Here is a 16,686-nt window from a genome sequence, read left to right on the forward strand (position 1 = left end):
CCATAGGTGCCGATCTTCCTCAAGCTAGGGAGGTCGAGGAGGATGCCGATACCGAAGCTTCCCGAGATGTGGGTAATGCGCCGAAGGAAGATCTCTATGCAATAAGGATCACCTAGTCACCTTTGTTCACTGAGTCCATGTACAATGAGGCTCAGACGGTGAAAGAACTTCTCAATGAGGGAGTCCTCGGAGCGGACGATCCCTTCCGTGGCTTCTTCGATGGAGTGGACTCTACGACCACGAAGGGTGTCACCGGATTGGGTGATTTAGTGATACCGAGGAAGAGCCCATCTTCGGTAGCAAGAGGACCTTCCTCGAGTCCAAAACTCGTTAATCGATTGCCTGCCCCAAGTGTGGATCCTGGCCGGAAGCGATTCATCACTTTCTCCCTTCCGGAAGACTCCCGGGTCCTCTCCGGCCCCGTAGGGGTGGCTAGTTATCATCAGTGTCTGGTTGCCGAGGATGATCAGGCCAAGATGAATGAGGTGGAGGCATCATGTCTGTTCAACAAAGCGCAACAAGTGTTAAACCAGGTAACTTTTAGATATTCCTCAATGGTTCTCAATTTGTACTTAGGCTATTTTGCAAATGACTCTAACATTTTCTCTTTGTGTTTGTAGGCATCGATGCTTCACCTCAAGACTATCCTTCGATACCGGGATGAGCTAAAATAGCTTGAGGCTGAGGTCCCACGCTCACTGAGAAGAGAGATTCCTACAAAAGGTGGCTCGAAAGGAGCATGCCAACTTGGTCAAGCACGTAAAAATATTTGAGCTTAGTGACGAAGAGTTAGACTTGGTGACTAATGGTCGGAATCCGCAGGTCCAACAAAAAATTGATCGAATTGGTCAACTGCGAGCTGAGATGGATGCTGTGAAGACCGAGACCAATAAATGGCGGGGAAGGATGGATCGTCTGGCCTCGAAAAAAGAGGCTGCTCGGGTGCAACTGACTTCGACTGAGGTCCAACTCCGAGTAGCAAAGTGGAAGGCCGAGGCGTAGGCCAGAAAAGTTGAAGAGCTTCAGTCTCGGCTAAGTTCGGCTACTCCCGAGTGAAAAATTATGGTCAAAGAACTTGAGACAGCCAATTTAGTGGCAGCGGTGGTCAAAGCCGACGCCGACAAGATGGTGTCCCAATATACGGCCGATGTTGAGGCGGCCCAGGACCGCTTAAAAGATATCGTTGAATACGAAAAGTGGAAGTCACGAAGAGAGGCCCTCAAGGAGATCCATGCTCGGGGTTTCAATCTATCAACCGAGATCGAGACTGCTAATGTCACGACCCAAACTGGAGGGCCACGACGGGCACCCGGTGCCTTACTCAACCAAGTACCAACATAACGTATCTTTCTTATCACACCATCATGGGTAAATGGGCCAGAAGGGCTGTCATGAGATAACTATAATAAAACATAAGGGAATACTAGACATATGATGACCCAACATGATATAAAAACTTATACATGTGATATACGGGCCTATAAGGCCGACATGATCATTTGTATACTCAAAACATACGCCGACAAGGCCATACAATTATCCATATACATGACATTTATCTACAAGCCTCTAAGAGTACATAAACGTCATAAAGGCCGGGACAGGGCCCCGCCATACTAATAAATACATGTCCAAAACATACTGACCAAATAAGTAACTCCGAAGCAAATGGAGTGTACAAACACCTTCCGCTGAGCTGATAGCCTACTAGGATAACTCTCAACCTGTCTATCGGGACCTGCAGACATGAAACGTAGTGTCTCTAGGCAAAAGGGACATCAGTACAAATAAAGTACCGAGTATGTAAGGCATGACAGTAGTATATAAAAGACATGAAAGAAACATGGAGTAAAGAAATTAACATGTAATTCTGAATAGCTTTGTGAATCATGAAAAATTTATAATGTTATGCATGTGCATATAAATGCCATACCATGCATAGGTATATGCGTACATAACATCATCAAGCCTCTGAGGGCATCCCATCATATCATCTCAGCCACTGTGGACGAAATCATCAACGTATACCAGCTGATCAGGTGGTGGTGCGTATATAACGCCATAACCTTTTACCATATCCCATATACATATAATATACGCATATATAACGCCATTTGGTCATGGGTCAATGTACATGTATAAATGAATGCAATGAATAATGAAGTAAGTCAGTAAGATTTCTCGAAATATTATAAGATCAATATGCCTTCGGATAAACTTTAGCAACTTACGTATTTTTCTGATACCCATGAACAGATGATATAATAATAGGACACATGGGGAATCAAGGACATAGGCAACCCTAGTACTTCTAGGAATAGAATCATTCGTGAAAGTGGCGTGCTTGCTCGTTTCGTTGTATCATATGAATCATGCCAAAAGGAAAGAAGGGATAGCCTTAACATACCTCAAGTCGTCAACGCAACTCAACAACAAGCTTATGACAACTAGCGCGCCAACCTTATAACAAAGAAATACATGTACAACTTAGATGGCACTAATATATCATGTATCTCAAACGATAACTAGATTCTAAAATAAAACGGGCAGCATTTCCCATGATTTTACTGCTCCCTCAAGCCTACTATAGGCGAGATACAAACATAATACAATCAACAGCTCAAAAACAATCCAACTACAATTCTGGACATTCAATACAACAATAACACCAAATATACCTTAACACACCCAATCAACAAGTTATCAATTAGCCTGAAATTGCAACGACGGGCGACCAGCCTACTACCCTACCACATGTGGTGTTTATCCACGCCCTTCATTCATCCAAACTTCATAAATCAGCAGCAAAATTGGCCAACACGAGTGGACTATAAAATAGTCCACTAAAAGTGAAATAAATCAAACTCACGACAATTTCTAACTATTAGAAAATGAATTTATCAACCTTCCTTGATATTTAAAAGCTTAAATACGGAAAGTAGACATTTTATTAACTATGAATTACCTTAAAAACTCAAACTACAAAGAAAAAGAGAGGTGACATAGCGATACTTACGTCTTAGGGATCATTCTAATGTTATCGCTTCTTGATTTCGTACCCGGGATGTCAATCTTCTTTGAAACCCTAGAAGAGAGCTTAAGGATATGTTTATGGGTGTTCTATGGTCGTTTTCTATGAAAAATAAAGCTAAAGACGACCTAATACCTATATATATCAACTTTTGAAAAGTCAAAGAGGTGCTAGCTTGGTACCCTAGCATTGGCCCATCTTGCGACACTTATATCTTTTTATCCCGATATCGTATGAATGAATGGTTATGAGCTTTGGAAACTACATTCCAAGACCTTAAATTTGGTATATAATATGTCCCCAAAAGACCTCATATAGCACACAAAATGTATTGCTCAAAAATCTTCATTAGAAGGCAAATCCTTAGGCTATTGTTTCCGCAACTAAAATCCGATTTTTTCCAAAATTTATATTTTATATTCAGACATCATATATAGTCATATCATTACTTTAAACTCATTTAAATCATGATTACAAAGTCTCATATTCATCTTAACTTACTTAAGATTTCGGTAAACCTTTCTTATCCTTGTAGAAGGATTTCGTCCTTTTTTAGCTTACATCAATTGAATTATGACGTACTCTCGCGTACGAAAATATGGGGTGTAATAGCTAAGGGACTTAAGGACGAGGCCAAGAAGTTGGGCTGCCCCGTAGAAGAAGAAAAAGAAGACTTCGATGGTTCCAATGGAACTCGGGGCAAAGAAGACCAAGTTGTTTAGACGCCTTTGTAAAAACAATTTGCTTCTTAGCTTTTTTTTACTCGTGTACTCTTGTATTTTTGTTAGGGCCGTTTGGCCTTTGTAAAGATTGTGTATAATATATGAGGCTCGTTTTCCCCTTCGACTGTTTATATATTCTGCTTTTCTTTGCTTTATTTTTTATATTTGCAAAGGTCGAAATGCCTTAGCATAAAATAGTTAGGTCATATTCGGAGGTTCGAACAGGCCCTGCCTTTGACATTATTTTGTTTAAGGCATTGTGGGGGTTCGACATGATCGAAAACTGTTTTCCCCAAAGTACTTATGACTTTTTAGATTGTAGTTTGCCAAGGGTAGCCTTTAGAACCGGTTATGAATTTTTTTGAAGGCCTTGTTTTTGTTACGGGTCTCGGACGCCTTCGAACCGTTCTAGTATGGTCATAGCCTTTTTAGTTCGAATGTTTCCCGATGGGCTTGTTACCTCAAGTTATCTGGGTTTGCCTAAGATAACTGTCCCCGAATGGGGGCGGCCGTAGCCTTTAAGGTTCAGGCGTTGCCTAATAGGTCTTTGCCCCCAGGCTCCCATAATCCGAGTCGTCCGAGTTTGTTTTCGAACGGCATCCTCCGATTGGGAGTGATCGTTTGAACCCAAATAAAGGCGACCCTTGGGCTCGATACCTTTAGGGGATCGAATGTAAGATATTCCTTAAAAGAAAAAAGAGAAATTCTTAAAGGACAACATATTTATCCGCAAAGTAGAAACTTTTATTCTTGTGTGTGGCAGTTGAACATGTGTACAAGTTTTGTGCCATGGCTCGAGTAGTCTATGCGGGCATGGTTCATGTGACCGTTTGGCCCATACAGTAAATCCAATCGATCGAGCCAGGACTGCTCAATCATAAAGTTTCCTTTCTTACTAAAGTCGTTAACCGAGGGTAATGCCCCCAGGTGTTCGGGGTCGAGCATAGAGAGGCCTTGAATACTGTTGTCTTGATCTTTGATATCGGTTCGTAACCGGCCTTCAATTCTAAGTTAGCACGATTTACCATTTTCTCGTTAAAAACCTTGCCAAAAAACTCATTTGGGACAAAACAGGTTCAAGGGAAAAAAAGTGCAATGCGTGCTTTCAGACCTAAAAATTGTATCATTCCTCGATGATTCCCTGAAAGTGTTAGTTCGGAATATAAATAAATAAAAGGAAATGAATGGTATCGTACCTTAGCAATAGTATCGCTTCAAGTGAGCTATGTTCAGTTGTTCGGTAGTTGCTCACTGTTCATCTTTCCGAGTTTGTATGATCATTTACCGATGATCAGGATAATTTGATAAGGGCCTTCCCAGTTCGGCCCCAACTTCCCTTCTTTCGGGTTTTAGGTGTTTAGTGTAACCTTTCTTAGTACCAAGTCCCCGACATTCAAGTGTCGAAGGTTGGTCCTTCGATTGTAATATCTCTCAATCCACTACTTTTGGGAGCCAACAGGACAAGGGCTGTTTCGCGCCTTTCATAAATAAATCTAGTCTCATGTTCATAGCTTCGTCGTTTGATCCCTCGGTTGCATATCTGAATTTGAGGCTTGGTTCTCCGACTTTGACCGGTATTAGAGTTTCGAGGCCGTAAACTAGTGAGAATGGGGTGGCCTCGATACTGGACTTCGAGGTCGTTCGGTATGCCCATAAGACTTCTGGCAAGACTTCCTTCCATCTTCCTTTGGCATCAGTTAACCTCTTTTTGAGGTTTTGGAGTATGGTTTTGTTGGTCGATTCTACTTACCTGTTCCCACTAGGGTGGTAGGGTGTTGATAGGATCCTTTTGATCTTATGATCTTCAATAAACTTTCTTACCTTGCCGCCGATGAATTATTTCCCGTTGTCGCACATGATCTCAGCAGGCATTCCGAATCGGCATATGATATGATCCCAAATGAAGTCGGTGACTTCTTTCTCCCTGACCTTTTTGTATGCATGGGCTTCCACCCACTTAGAAAAATAGACAGTCATAAATAATATAAATTGAGCCTTGCCGGGTGCCCATGAAAGGGGGCCGACAATATCCATTCCCCACTTCATGAACAACCTTGGTGACAAAACCGAATACAGTAGCTCCCCGGGCTGATGAATCATCGGACGATGTTTTTGACATTTATCACATTTTTGCATGAACTCCTTTGCATCTTTTTCCATATCGATCCAGTAATAGTCGGCTCTGATAACTTTTCGAACCAATGATTTGACGCTTGAATGGTTTCCACAGGTGCCTTCGTAGATTTCCCTCAAAACGTACTCGGTGTCCCCTGGTCCTAGACATATCGTGAGTGGGCCATCGAATGTCCTTCTAAACAGTGTTCCGTCTTTGGATAGGCTAAACAAGGCTGCCTTTATATGTAGGGCCCTCGATTCCTTTGGATCTGACAGCAATTTTCCGGTCCTCAGATATTCTACATATTTATTTCTCTAATCCCAAGTTAGGCTCGTTGAGTTAATCTCGGCATGACCTTCTTCCACTACCGATCTCATAAGTTATACGACTACCCCCGAGCTGAAGTCGTTCTTGACCGATGGCCCTAGATTAGCAAGGGCATCAGTCTCACTGTTTTGATCCCGATGTACGTGTTGTAAAGTCTATTCTTTGAATCGATGTAATGTTACCTGCAATTTATCCAGGTACCTTTGCATTCATTCTTCTCTGACCTCGAACGTCCTATTAATATGGTTTACCACAAGGAGGGAGTCGCACTTAGCTTCAATTACCTCTACCCCCAAGCTTTTGGCTAGTTCGAGAGCTGATATCATGGCCTCATATTCGGCCTCGTTGTTAGTCAATTGCATAGTCTTAATAGATTGCCTAACTATATTGCATGTTGGTGGATTCAACACAATGCCAAGCTCGGATCCTTTTGAGTTGAAGTGCCATCGGTAAAGAGGGTCCGGATCCCCGAGGAGGTCCCTGAGTTGATTAATAACTCCCTTTCAACCTCGGGTATTAGGGCCGGCGTAAAGTCGGCCACGAAGTTTGGCAAAATTTGAGACTTAATGGCGATCTGGGGTCGATATTCAATATCGTACCCACTGATTTTCGCTGCCCATTTGGCCAACCGGATCGAGAGCTCGGGCTTATGCATAACATTCCTAAATGGGTAAGTGGTCACGACACATATGGGGTGACACTAGAAGTACGGCTTTAGCTTTCTGGAGGCGCTTAGCAAAGCGAGCGCCAACTTTTCTAGGTGAGGATACCTAGTTTTGGCCTCAAGTAGGGTCCTGTTAATGTAGTAAATTAGAAATTGCGTACCTTGTTCTTCTCGGACCAGGACTCCACTTATCGCTATTTTCGATACTGCCAAGTACACGTATAGTTATTCGTCTATCTTTGGCGTGTGAAGCAGCGGGTTGGATCGATAGATACCGTTTGAATTCTTCCAAAGCCCGCTGGCACTCCGGAGTCCATGAGAAGTTATTCTTCTTCAATAGTGTGAAGAACCGGTGGCTCTTGTCGGAGGACCTCGAGATGAATCACCTGAGGGAGGCTATGCACCCGGTTAATCTTTGCACGGCCTTCACATTGTCCACAACTCTGAGCGCACACTTCTTCTTTAATACGCTGATGGTTTCCTGCAAAATATTTTAAATGGTCATCTGCTCGTAGGGACTTAACCAACATATCGTCAATATAAACCTCCATTGACTTTCCTATTTGTTCTTCGAACATCCGATTTACTAGGCGTTGGTAAGTGGCACCTATATTTTTAAACCTGAATGGCATCACGTTATAGCAGTAGGTGTCGTATTTAGTGATGAAGGAGGTTTTTTCCTGGTCATCTGGTTCCATCGTATTTGGTTGTACCCGGAGTAGGCATAGAGAAAACTGAGGATCTCGTAGCCGGCCATGGCATCGATCATGCGATCGATGTTGGGCAAAGGGAAATGTCTTATTCATGTCCTTATAGTCTACACACATTCTTAATTTATTCCCTTTTTTAGGGACTATCACTACGTTTGCTAACCTACCGAATGGAATCTATTTTAAGGAGTTTAGATACCCGTCCTTGATGAAAGCATGTTTGATCTCAGACTAGGGTCTCCTCCACTGCTTCACCGGATGGGATTTCGGATCTAGGCTTAGCTTATGAGTGGTTATCTCCGGCGGGATCCCTGTCATATCAAGGTGGGACCAAGCAAAACAATTTATGTTAGCGATAAGAAACTGGACGAGTTTTTTCCTGAGCTCGAGATTTAACCTCGTGCCCAGGTATACCTTTCGATCGGGTACGTGCTCAACCAATATGAAATGTCCCAACTCCTCAACTGTCGATTTAGTGGCGTCGAAATCATCGAGAGCTATAAAAGACACGAGTACCCTGTAATCATAATCATCGTCTTCATTAATCCCATGTTTCTCCGGTTGGGTCAGAGCTGGTATCGGTAATTGCTATTTAGTTTCTGGCTTTGTTACCGAACTTGGCCCCTTTACTGTTACAAGCGCGGATATCAGAATCGCCTCTTCGACCGTAAACATCTCTTTTACGGCTGGCTGTTCTCCATAGATTGTTTTAATTCCACATGGTGTTGGAAATTTTAACACTTGGTGCAGAGTTGAGGGTACTGCCCTCATGTTGTAGATCCATGGCCTTCCAAACAAAGCGTTGCACCTTATGTCTCCCTCGATTACATAAAACTTAGCTTCCTGAACTGTCCCGACAGTGTTCACCGATAATGTTATCTCACCCTTAGTGGTTTCACATGCCATGTTGAATTCGTTTAGAACTCGGACTGCAGACACGATTTGATCTTGTATACCGAGTTGCTCCACGACCCTCAATCGGATGATGTTGGCCGAGCTACCTGGATCAATTAACATACGATTAACCCGAATTTTATTTGCGAGTACAGATATTACCAGTGCATCATTATGGGGCTGCACGATCCCTTCCGTGTCCTCGTCTTTGAAAGACAAGGTTCCTTCCGGTATCTAATCTCGAGTTCATTTCTCATTTATGATGGGCACTTTGGTGTGTTTCAACATCAGCTCCTGAGGAACATCGACCCCCCAATGATCATGTTAATGACGTGTTGAGGTTTTTCTTGTTCGGTCTGTTTGTTAGAATCCCTATTCCTAAAATGATTCTTGGCTTGGTCACTCAGAAATTCTCGAAGATGCCCGATGTTGAATAGTCGGGCTACTTTCTCTCTCAACTATCGGCAATCCTCCGTTCTGTGGTCATGATTGACGTGAATAGTCAGGCTGGATCGGATTGTAGAGGTCGAGGCCATTTGGTATCTTTGATGCATCTGATAGTTGATATAATGGCGGCAACATCGATATTAAAGTTGTATTCTGATAACCTCGGTACTTCTTTAGGCCTGATGGTCCTATCGAAGCTGTTTTTTCTCATAAGTCCCCGGTTGCTATGACCTCTGTCGCTTCTCCTTTAGTTTCTCATAGAGTTTCACCCGGGCCCATTGCTTCTTCGGTCTCCATTATACGACTGGTACCGATCCATGTTTGGTCTCGATTCACGATCGATATCTCTCTTGACTCTGTCGATGTTTCTGACGGGATAAACATACCCCGAAGGGTCCCCGAATTGATTATCTTCCACTCTGGTCTTCGATTGATACCGGTTATGCACGTCAGCCCAAGTAATGGTCGGATGTTCTACCATGTTTTGCTTCAACTGTTGTGAAGCCACCGAACTTCGAACATTGAGCCCTTGTGTGAAATCCTGAACTGCCCAATTATCAGCGACAAGTGGCAGGTTCATTCTTTCCATTTGAAATTGGGACACGAACTCTCTGAGCGTCTCTTTATCCTTCTGTTTTACTTTGAAAAAGGTTCGATTTCCTGGTTTCGACCTTGATGGCCCCGACGTGTGCTTTCACGAAAGAATCCGCAAACATATTAAGTGAATCAATAGAATTAAGAGGTAAGTTGTGATACCATATCATAGCCCCTTTTGACAGGGTCTCTCCGAACTTCTTCAATAGGACAGACTCAATCTCATCATCCTCCAAGTCGTTCCCTTTGATGGCACATGTGTAAGAGGTCACATGCTCATTTGGATCGGTCATTCCGTTATACTTAGCAATCTCGGGCATGCAGAATTTCTTTGGGATTGTCTTCGGAGTTGCGCTCGGAGGGAAAGGTTTTTGCAAGAACTTCTTGGAATCCAAGCCTTTCAATATGGGTGGTGCTCCTGGGATCTGGTCTACCCTGGAATTGTAGGTTTTCACCTTTTTGTCATTAGCTTCGATTTTCTTCTCCCCTGATTCTATCTAGCTCTTCGAGCATCTTTATGATCTTGGGGTAAGCCCCCGATTCATGTTCATTCGACCTTTCTGTGACCGGTTCATCCATGCGGGTGCGTTCACAGGGTGGATCGGGTTCAACTCTACTCGGTGCGCGATTTTGGTTATGTAACAGAGCTATCGCCGCCTGTTGAGCCTGCATCATTTCAAAGAGCACCTGTAAATTGTTCCGTCCCCTCCAATATTTTGTGTATTTTGAGTTGCCGATCGGGCTTCACCACGGATGCTATTCTCGGGGTCAGTTGGCAAGTTTGCGTCGATAGCCACATGTGAATTAGCGTCAATTGGGTCTGCAACCGGAATTTCGATGGGATCAACGGGTGGTACCTCGTTACCGGGTACTACGTTGTTATTTTCACCGTGGTAACCGGACTCATTGTCAACATGTAGGGGTGCTGATTGAGAGTTTGACATTTTATGTTTTAACATAAAATCAGAGACACTTCAAAGAGCAAGCGTAAAGTAGTGTGTGGTATGGAGATTTGTATCAAATAACCACTATTATCCTTAGCCTCACGGTGGGTGCCAAACTGTTTGCCCGTAAAATCGGATAACAATTGAATTTGTAAGTGATTTTATGGATACGTAATCTAACTTGATACAAAATGGTAAATCATATTGTAATTGAAATAAGAAATGGAAAAGTAAATGCAAACCACACAAGTTGAACATTTTTAGCCACCCTCGAGCCAGAAGTGTTTTAATTGATATCAAAACAACAAGAGAATAATAAGAACTTAAAGAGAATTATAATATATTACTTTGGGATGCGTGTTACAATGTGTATTATGAATTACCAGACCCCCTTTATATAGTAGAAGAGTTCTACTTTAGGTACAATTCTATAAAAGGTAAAAGATCACTTGATTCGCTGATTGCCGGTTTCTTATTGATTCCCGCCGAGATTCCCGTCATAATATCCGATCGGTCACGGATATTTCGGACTTCTGTTAGTTATATCAACAATGTTTCTCTGAGCTCGTCCGAGGCTAAGGTCGACACCGGACTTAATGTTCTTCGAAGGCAGGCTTTCCGACCTCGGGTTCTAGCTCGGTGGGACTCGAGGTTGATCTTCAGTCCTTGGTCACCACGTTTCAAGTCTATTCTACCAAGTTATAGTCGAGCTCAACTTCGACCATATACAAGGTGTATTTATCTATTCTCGATTTTAATACAAACGTCAAAAGGTTATTGGAAAATAAAAGATATTGGCATGAGCTTTACTGTCCAACTAATCAAACTTGAAATTGAAATGGAAAGTAGTTTTAGAAAAAAGGAAATAAGTAAATAAAGGATATTAGTAATCCAGCTTATATAGTGTTGGAAGAAAGAGATATCATAATTTAGATATTTAAATAATAAATTGTATTAACTGTTACTTTTATGTTTAAATATGACATTCCAGCCTCAAAATGCAAAAGATTATATTAAATTTAGAAACGAGAGGGTTCTAAACAAAATACAAAAATATGATAAATTAAATAGTAGTAGTAATAAATTTGATGGTGACTAAAAATAAAAACAGGGAAAAAGGGTCAAATATATCCCCTCTACTTTGGTATATTGTTCACATTTATCTTTCGTTATACTATTTATCTACCCTTAGCCAAACTTTTTAAAAATACCCTCCACCTAACGGAAAGCCACCAAATTAAAAAATATCTGTTTTTTTTTAAACCCATTAATACCCTGTTAAACCACTTTCATTTACTGCACTTCTTCCTCACTTATTAGTCATCTCTTTCGTAGTTACTTGTTGAACTCAAAAAGTGAAAGACATATAAATACCGACAACCATATATTCATTTATATATTGAGTCCCGATTCTTTTAATATCCTTATGTTTATTATATTCTACCTTTTTCAATATTTTTTCTAGCTTCTTTTTTTTTTTTACCATGTCGAACTGTACCGAGTATTCATCATGATTTTCTTTCCACCATGACTTGAATGTTTATAGCATCTTGTTAGGTTAAAATTTCTGAAGTCTTAAGGCAGCTACCGAAGTATTTCTTCCTCCCGCGGTGAGCCTTTGTTGATGAGTATTTACGCATCGTGATTTTTTTGTTTTGCTTTAAGCATTTGGGCAACAAGTAATTATCGCCAAATCACGCCTTAAGAACCAAAATTAGATTCCAAACTATGGGATGGGATACTCATCATTCTTAGTAACAACTGGACTTATAATGAACAAAAATTAAAAAATAATTAGAGGAAATTCTATTTAATATCAAGCGTCAGTCTAAGGAATTCATCATGAATGAAAGAAAGTACACCAACAAGTTGGAAAGCAACTTAACAACCTAAGTACACTAACTTCATGTATTAACCAAACATAAGTATTATTAAAAGGGATTTTTACCTTCATATACTATATATGAAACTTATTTACCCTCCCTAATCAGGTTTTAACTTAATTACATGGGCATATATAATTTATCAATTATATATAAATTATTATTAACGAGTATCTCTTTATATTAGGAATTGAATAGGGAATCAATTATTTCTGTATCTCTGCGCTCTCTCTCTCTGTGTGTGTGTGTGTGTGTGTATCTGTTTCTCTCTCTCCGTCTCTTTCTCTTTCTCTCCATCTTTGTTCTTTACCCAATTTTTCTTCCTTCGTTTTCTCTGCTTATTATCCTTTTTTTATCAATGAATTCAATTATTTTAATATAAAATTTTAACTTAGAAGTTTCCTTTCATGTTGCACAGTTGGTGTTCGAATTCAAATTGTCAATCAAATAATTTTGAAGGTGTTTGATTCTCCACCATTGACAACCATTAAAAAGCTTCAAAGCTTTGAATTCGAATTTGGGTTTTCAAAAACTATTGTTTGTTTGGATTGGGTGTTGTTGCAAATAATTAAAAATATTCTTTGGACTTTATATCTCAATTTTGAGGGTGTTTGATGAAAATTAGACTTAATTTGGGTTGAATTTCAGACTGAAACTCGAATAAGAAGAAGAGAAGAACACATGACATACAATATACTTACGAAACTGTATTAAAGTTGTATGTAAATTGTATTTAAGTTGTATTTTGTTGTAATTATATGTTTTTTTATTTAACTATTGTATGAAAGTTAAAAAATAATTGTATAATGTATGAATTGTCGTATGAAATTTGTATTTAAGTTATAAATACTACTCCCTCCGTTCCAGTTTATGTGAAACTATTTTCTTTTTTGTCCGTTCCAAAAAGAATGATATCTTTCTAAATTTGGAAACAGATTAGCTTAAACTTCCAATTCTAACCTTAAGGAAAAGCTTTTATAACCATATAAATACTCTGGACCTCTTTTTGACTTGTTTAAAATCATAAGTTCCCAAAGTCTTCATTTTTTCTTAAACTCCGTGTCAAATCAAACAGGTTCACATAAATTGTAACGGAGGGTGTCTTTTTACATAAAGTTGTTGATATGTATCAAAATTGTTTTAAGAGATGAAGTTTTGATTGGAATTTCAGAGAGGAAGAAGAACATACCACTTACAAAATATATACAAATCATATACAAAATACATACAAAAGACATATTGTATAAAATTTGTATGAAAAATTATATTTAAGTTGTGTGATGTTGTAATTATATTTAACTGAGTAGAAATGATGTTTGAAAATTGTAGATAAGTTATAAGTAAATTGTATTATATAATTAGTTATATAAAATTTATTTTTAGTTTACATGTTGTTGTGTTGGGTATCCTTATCTTTTCTTTTCTTTGATAACTTGAAAACGTCTTTTTATCTCGCTTGTTTTCTATATTTGTCTATTGGTTTGGCAGGAAGGAGGGATTTGCAAATGCGAAATGCATGTACCGTCCATAATCGCAGTAGAGAGACACTATCAACGACCTGGCGCTAAGAGCCAAATTAATGCATTAAAAAGTAGTGACTTTAATAAAAACCTTTAAGCAACAATCTTTGTAGGCTGTAAATTTAGCTCTAATAACCAAAATGGAAAATTAAAAACACTTGTATAGATCTTTTCGCCTATGAAACTTATCTCTGAATCAATTTGCACTCATTGAAAACATTTATTCACAGCGAGAAAGCATAGTGTGCCGTAAGAACCTTCCCTTCCCATCCCAACGGGTATCGTCAAGACAAATTAGCTTTGAAGACATCTCATGGATCAAAATGGAGACGGAACAAACCTGGAATGCAGGTCCAGCTTCAGCAGAGTTCATCACACTCCAGCAATTCCCTAATTTAAGGTATTAATAATGGACTGTATATAATTTGTAACCAAACTTTGTTTAGGACGGATAATATATAAAATTTGTACAATTTTGGTAAATAAGTTTCAAATATTATATGGGAAAGAAAAAATCTCTTATTAAAATATATATCAGTTTAGGACCGGCTCTAAGGTTATTAGAAGTAAGGCTTGTGCCTTAGGCCCTCAAATTTGGAGGGGCACATTTTTCATAAATAGATTTGCATCTATACCCAATTTTTGGATCACATTTTAACTTATACCCGCTTTGCAAAAATAATTGCAAGCGTGCCCACTTTTCAGGTAACTTCAGACATACGGGCCTGAAGTAGCAAAAAATTATGTCTGAAGTTTGAATTTCAAAATGTTTTGCCTGAAGTGTAGCCTTATCAAAGCAAAACTTCAGATATTTTTGTCTGAAGTTTGGCCTGATTTGCAAAGGCAATCATGCAAACTTCAGTTCATAGTGCAATGGCAAACTTCCGTTCAATAAAACTACAGTATATTTTGGCTGAAGTTTTTATTTTGTAATTGCTGAACTTCAGCATTCTAGGAGCTAAAATTTTGTTTTGTAATTATTGAACTTCAGCATTCTAGGAGCTGAAGTTTTGTTTTGTAATTGCTGAACTTCAGTATTCTAGGAGCTGAAGTTTTGTTTTTGTAATTGTTGAACTTCAACATTCTAGGAGTTGAAGTTTTGTTTTGTATTTGTTGAAATTCGGCATTCTAGGAGCTGAAGTTTTTATTTTATATTTGCTAAACTTCAGTAGTCTTAGAGCTGAAGCTGTGTTCTGCCTTTTTTTGAAGTTAGATGGCTTTAAAATATAACTTAAGCCAAATTGTGCTAAAGTTTTAACTGATTTTTTTGATAATGTTTTGAACTTATTTTTCCTATCTTTTATTTTTTTAGTTTTGCAGCCCTTTTCTGTTGTTTTTTCTGCGGATGATATCATAAAGCAAGGGGTAAGCTAATTCCAAGAGATCGCGAGAGCAACTATTGTGTATAATAAATTTCACATGCATGTGACATTCTTGTGGCAGGTAACTTGGAAGAGAGGACATGTAGTAGTCAGTTGTTGTTGTATGTTTGAGAAGGATGGATCAGGGAAAGACACAAATCACATCTACTTTAACCAGCTTGTGGAGTTTTATTTACTCGTCCTTCAACATATAATATGGTAGTTGATAAGATTTAATAAAAATTTTACAGATCCAATCAATAATACTTATACAAAGTCTCATGTGTTTGAGAGAGAAAAGAAGAAGAGGAAAAGAAGAAGAGGAAGAAAGGAACGCATAGGTCAGGAGGAAGAAGAGGAGGCTTCGGAAGTTGTCAAAATTAGGGTAGGTTAAAGAATTTTAAAAATATGGGTATGGGTTAAATGGGGGCGACTAAATAGGGCGCCCGTGTAATTTTTACATAATAGGTTTATAGGTATTTAAAAAATAATATTTAGTACTTTTAGTACAAAAGTAGAATTGTTTTTATAACAATTGCCTAAAAAAATCAAAATTATAATTGATAAAATCTTACTAAGATCAACAATGTTTCAAGAAAGATTAAATAAATTTGCTATACTCTCATTTGAAAAGGATTTATTAGAGGAATCGATTATAAAAAAAATTATTAACAACTTTGCATATCAAAAAACTAGAAAAATTGACTTCAAAAAAAAATTATCATATCAGTTTTTAAAAATTAAGGCCTCACATTAAATTTTGGCTACACATGTATTTGAGTTGCCCCTGTATCAGTTGTTACCAACATACAAACCAACTGTCAAGTGTGCATTACATTAGACAAAGGAATGTCATATTATCACCACACACAAAAAAAAACGAAAGTGATAACATGACATCCTAATACCACCATGAACAACTAATAACCAAAAATATAAGTTCTTCTTACTAATCCTACTTCCACCATCATTCTTAGTCTGTCTCTATCTAAATAAATAAAATGTGTTAAGACGTCTCAGAAATTTAGGTTCCGAATTTTTAAATGATGGGTTTAACGGGTTATGGGTTAATAATTTTTTTAAAAAATAATTATTTTATTAATCTGGTGGCTTTTCGTTGGGTGGAGGGTATCTTTAAAAATTTGACTAACGATAAGGATAGATATGACCCAATAATATAATTGAGGATAAATATAAACAATATACTAAAATAGAAAAGTATATTTGATCATTATTCCATAAAAATAAAACAACGACTTATAAGTGGAAACAATCTATATACAATGACATTGGCAAGTTTTTAAGGTCGATTTTGACATCCAAGTACAATTAACTTTCTTTATTGGTTTTTGTAATCAACACTTTAATAAGTGATTAAAGTGATATGAATTAACTATATTTTGTGCTGTTACATCCCAAGGAAAAAGTAGTACTCCCTCGGTACATGTGGCGTTTCTCTTTTAAACCCGTTTT

This window comes from Nicotiana tabacum, chromosome 19 (assembly GCF_000715075.1).
Source record: "Nicotiana tabacum cultivar K326 chromosome 19, ASM71507v2, whole genome shotgun sequence".
In the NCBI taxonomy this organism is placed as follows: domain Eukaryota; kingdom Viridiplantae; phylum Streptophyta; class Magnoliopsida; order Solanales; family Solanaceae; genus Nicotiana; species Nicotiana tabacum.